Raw genomic sequence first — 5,683 nt, 5'->3', positions numbered from 1 at the left:
TGATAGCATTTGCCATGCTGCTCTTCCTCATCCTGACCTAGGCCAGTGAACACACCACTCTCACCCCACTCCCCACACTTCCCCACACCCAGAAGTCCTAGAGTTTCCCAAAGAGGCAGTTGGTGAGACCCATAATATTCTAAGACTCTGAGTTTTGGAGGCAACATCTGGCTTCCTTTTGGTTTCCAGAAGAAACAAGAATTAGAGAAATGTGAAATCACCCTAGCCACATTTAACCACCCAGAATGGGTGGGCCACTCCCCAAGCAGTCCCTGCAGAACTTGGGATGGGTCCCCATGGCTAGAAAGAATTTTCATCTATAGACCCAACCCTCTGTAGGGATCCAGCCTAGACTGGTGGAGACCCATGAGCATTGCCTCCTCACATGTGGGCCCCTGACATTCTGGCCCTCCTGGAGGCAGGTCTCGGCCTATACCAGCTCCCTGGTAGGGGTGTGGGAAGTTGGGTGGTAAGAAATGCAGTCTCCTTTTGTCTACGTTCCTCATCCTGGTCATCACCATCTCTTCTACCAGAAAACACCTTCATGACCAGGATCAGGGATGAGGTTCTCTGAGGCCATCACCGGGGGATTATGCATATGGCTCCTGGGCTGGAATACCATAGTACAGACAAACAGTGTCAGGTACCAGCTGGCAAAACATTGATAGGAGAAAAATTTTCAGTCAAAAAGAATCTATCCCTTCCATTTTTTTCCTGCTTCTTCAGGTTGGGGGAAAATATCGCTTTCATTTAATTTTTGTTAGGGACACCAGAGTGAAGAACTACAGTGACCACAGGAGCATTGTTCTGAAGGTAGCACTGGACCGTATTTGTTCATTTATTCATTTTTTCATTCATTCATTCAGCCAGTGTTCCCTGAATGCCCACTGTGTGCCAGAACCCAGAGACACAAAGATGAAGGAGGCTGTGTGGGCCCTGCCATGAATTGAAGTGCAGTTGATAAGGGAGGCCATGAGGACATCCATGTGTGGGGCCAAGGTGTGGATGGGGCACTGAGAAGGCCTTGAGGAAGGCTTCCTGGGGCAGGTGACACCTGGGCTGTATCGTCAGTCAGTCACAGTTAGCGCAGCAAAGGGAAAAGCATGTTCTGGATCCAGGCATCAGCCTGAACAAAGGCCTAAGAGCAAGTTATAATCCAGGGTGGGTCCAGGGAGCCGCAGGTGGTCCAGACCCATGGCAGTATTCGGGGCTCAGAGCAGGGCTCTCTGTCTACGTATCCTCCCCACGACATGGCTGGCTGGGGCAGATCCCAAGGGTGAGTCCTTTCTCAAGCACCCCTTCTACTCCCTCCCAGCCCAGCTAAGCCAGAGTAGGGATGGGGCAGAAGCTAGCAAGCAAGGGCCCTCCACTCTGAAGATTTGCTTCCACTGACCAGACTGTCACCTCTAAACAGTGAAGCCGCCTAGGGTCATGTGTGCCCTCAAGCCAAAGGTGACCAGAGGAGGGGCCTTCTCTGCTATTGGGTAGATTTCACTGGATGAGTGTTTGAGGAAGTAGGACCATTCCAGCCCCTTCCAGCCAAAGCCCCAAGAAGCATCAGACCAGCCACTCTGAGGTTCCAGGAGAGGTCCCCATGGTCTAAGAGGGGTGTATATATCTGTCTAGAGATACCTAGCAGACCTACACCTACAGTTATCCACCTGGTTCAAGCCAGCCCTCACCGGCACAGGACCAAACTTCCTGTAGGACAAGGGCAAGTAAGAGTCATTCACTCATTCACTCATTCATTCATTCAACACTAAATATGCACCAGACCTGTGCTAGAGGCTAGGAAGTCAGAGATGAGTTGGATACAGTTCTGCCCTCAAGGTGCCTATGGTTAGTGGGGAAATGGACACTTAATAGAGAGCTGACACTCTGCAATGTGCTAGGAGCTCAGAGCCAGGAGCCAGGGGAGGTTCTGGACAAGGCATTTGCATCCATGTCTTAAAGGATGAGGCTTTCTAAGCAGAGGGATGAGATTCGCTGCCAAGTCTCCCCAAAACCAAGAGAAATCCTGTATCTGAGCCCTGCCATCTCTTCTTTTCTCCCTGGGCTTCCCTCCTTCCCCCCAGTTTCCTGAGAGCCTGACATTCCTGCAGTCGGCCTGAGCTGTCCCCACCCAGCTCTCAGCCTCTATCACCCAGAGCTAGGAACAGCTGTGCTGCAAGGGGCATCCGGGCCAGCCCAGGCCTGTCACACAATGGTGTGCCACCCAGCAGGGGAAGTCATTGTACAGCCTCGGCCCTCTGCCTAGCTCCAGGCCTCAGGCAGGAAGGCCAGGCTTGGGGGAGGGGTCTACGTGGCAGGCAGAGAGGGCCCTGTAAGAGGAAGGGCTGGGCCCCAGGAGGAAGGACGGAAGGCAACTGGGAGGTCAGGCGCTGAGCCCCAGCTGCAGGGGGATGGGGAGAAGGAGGGCCTAAGTAGGCCTCTCTGCCATACGAATCACAGGCAGCAGGTTAGACAGCCCAGATCACCAAGCCTGGATTCTCAGGCTGGTGGATTCTGCAGAAGACACCTGTCCAGGCAGAAAGACAAAAAATCTCCCACCACCCACTTCCAGTACAAGAGTTACCAGCAACAGCCTCCTGAAAGTCTGTGAGCAGAGGATGCTGCTCTTGGCAGCTCATCTCATAATTTTAGGGCTGAGGGCTCTTATGTTGATTAAAGCTGGACCCTGCTGCTGTTTGTGAAGGCTGCTTCCCCTGGCTTCAGCTCAGGAACCCGCAGCCTGGCCCCCTCCCTGTGCTGCACGCCAAGTAAGCCGACCTCCTCTGGCCCAGCATGATTAAATTCAGGCCCTTCTGGTAGCCCTGCTTCTTGAGAATGTTCTGCAGCTGCTCAAATGCTACACATGCAACTGGCTTGGTTCCTCCAAGAGACCCTGGGGCTCTGTGGGTAGATAAGTTTCTCCCTTCCCCATCCCCTCTTGCAAGCAAGCTGGGTATGTGGGCCCCCATGCCCACCAGGAGTCATGTGGCTTCAGGGCTGCCAGGCAGAAAGGGGAGTGAAAAGACTGATGTGGAAGGAGCAGAGCCTCCGCTTGTGGGCTTGTGGGCACAGGTTCATCCCCCAGGGCCCTGGTATGTACTGTTAGCAATTCCAAGTCCTGGCCTGTAATGCCACTCGCTTCAGTGAAGAGGAAGGAGCACAGGCCTGGGAAGCAGGAGACCCAGGCTTTAGTCCCAGTTCCACATTCACTTGTGGCAAGATAAAAACCTTTTCAAACTTGTTTCCCTGTAGGTTAAATGGAGACAATATAACCTCCTGGGGTTTCCAGGAAGGAGGAGATCAAAGAAGTAATAACACACATGACAGTGTTTTGGAAAGCACAGAGTATAGAAGAGGCAAAGATGTGGAACACATACTGCCCTTCCCTGTCCTACACCCAAGACAGACATTGCTAGCTGATGTCAGCACTGTCTCATTAGGCTATACTGATACTTCAGAATCCCTCTTAACACACATTCCAGGGAGATATATACTAACAGACCAGAACTGTAAAACAAAATGAAACCTCTGCCCCTTGGCCTGCAAGAACTCAGGGCATTACTGCTGTTGAGGAGATCCCACCATGCCCAGACAACGCTGCTGGGAACTAGAGCTCGTTGAAAGTCAGAGGTGGCCCTGCCGATTGTGAGTGGTCCAGAGAACAGAACCCTGGCATCCTAGTTTGATCCATCACCCATGATGTTATGCATCCGTTGTCAACTTTGCAACCCAGTCCAAAGGGCAGGTTGTTATTGGACCCCCACCCTAGAACCCACAGAATAGTTAGGTAGACACAGGGTCCATGCAGAAGGGACCATGCAAAGCGGGTACAGTGAATGCCCAGTGAAGAGGCTAGGTGGTCAGTGCTCTCAGTGGGCTGGGACAAACGCTCATGTGGGCTGTGTGAGTGCTGGCTTCTCAAGAGGACTTTGCACCTAGCATCCTGGCTGGCAACCCCAGTTCCTCTTTCTGCCACTGTTGTTCTCTTTGAGTTCCCTGAGCAAATCTTAGCCCAACCTCCAGCATAGTCAGGCCAGCCCTGGAGAGCTCTAGCTGACACCCAGGAAGGCCTCTTCCAGGAGGCAGGGTGACAGTGCCCACGCTGGGGTGGAAGGTGACAGGGCCCCTGCAGCCTCCAACCCCACCACGTCCTCCCAGTGCCCCCGCCACAGAGCACAGCCTGAAGAAGGGGAGGCACTAGCCCCTCTGTCCCAGGATGCTGGTGTAGGTGGGAGCTCTGGCCAGGTAGCAGTGAGAGCAGCCCCAGGGCTGGTCTTTTGAGAAGCAGGCCCCGGTGTTCCTGCACACCTGCCCTAGTGCCCATCCCCACAGACCCCCAGGCAGGGCCAGCCTGATCCAACAGCAGCATCTCCACAGGCCTCTGCGGTGTGTTTTCAGAGAGTGTCAATTCCATTCTCTTAGCCTCTCCCTTTGTGGGAATAAAGGCAGGAGGCCTTTATTAAATGTGAACATCGGGAGATACATCACAGGTCCCCCAATTCCTGATACATCTCTTAACGATGACTTAGTGCTTTAAAGCACGAATTTCCCTCCCAGGGCTGCAGATGGTGCCATGATCCATGTTTCCTGCCTCAGTCCCACCCTGCGCAGAGGCCAAAGTGCTAGCGGCCCCGGGGCTCCCCCCAGCCCCCGGGAGGCAAGCACCCCGTACTTGCTGCTCTCCTCTGATCCAGGCACCTCGGTCGGCAAGCGCTGAACTAGGGCCTGTAGGGCTCAGCCACCAGGGCTGGCATCTGCAGAGGCACTGCCAGCCCAGGGCTAGCACGGAGGGACACCTTGGCAACCTGCCTCTCCCTGCCATGTCAGGGAGGGCACTTTGTCATGGATAAAGATGGAGCCTGGAGCTCAGAGTAAATTTTACTGAAAACAGGAAACCACGAAGCCGAGGTGCATTCACTAGTAAAGATCCAGAGACAAGAGCTTGAGGCCATGCAGGAGGAAGCTGGGGAGGAAATGTGGTGGCTTTCTGCTCTGGGGCCTCCTCCCTCTCTCTATACAGAGGCAGCTGGGCCTGGGGTATGGCAGCCAGATTCTTAGAAGTTGTCTCTGTCTTGAGGTCAGAAGCTGGGGCCTGGGCCAATGTAGCCTCCCCATTGCACAGGAACACTCTTTCTGGTCTGTGGGCATGTCCTGCAAGCCTGGGTGGAGCCTGGCCCTGACCCAAGCAGGTGTCACCCTCCCCATCCCTGCCCACTAGGCCCCCACAAGCTGTGAGAACAGCACCCTCTTTCTGTGACAGCTGGCACTGAGTGTCCACGGCAGCAGGTGAGAATAGAAGAGTGGACCCCCTGGAACAAAGCAGGAGCCAGGGTTCAGGGTTCTGGCCGCTGGAGGTGTCAGTGTGGTCTTGTGGCCAGAGGCCCACACTCACCCTCTCCTCAAGGCCCCCAGGCACAGCAGGAGGCCCACACTGGCCTACAGCCTTGGGCCTGAGAAGGGAGCTTGGAAGCAATGTCACGCAGCCGGGGGACTCCTGGGCTTCAGCTGCAGGCCCTGGTTGTCAGCCCCAGGCCCAGCTCAGCAGAGCCAGCATAGGCAGCTGGCAGATGAAACGCCCAGTTGAAAAGATGTCCCCCGCAGTGCGGTGCCCTGGGGTCCTGCCCAGCTCCAACACATCCCCCCAGGCCCCACCTCCCGTTTTCACCCCAGAGTGTACAGAGATACTCCTCTC

The sequence above is a fragment of the Camelus ferus genome, chromosome 29 (genome assembly GCF_009834535.1).
Source record: "Camelus ferus isolate YT-003-E chromosome 29, BCGSAC_Cfer_1.0, whole genome shotgun sequence".
NCBI lineage: Eukaryota > Metazoa > Chordata > Mammalia > Artiodactyla > Camelidae > Camelus > Camelus ferus.
The sequence above is the reverse complement of the archived record's forward strand: the minus strand, read 5'-3'. Positions refer to the sequence as shown.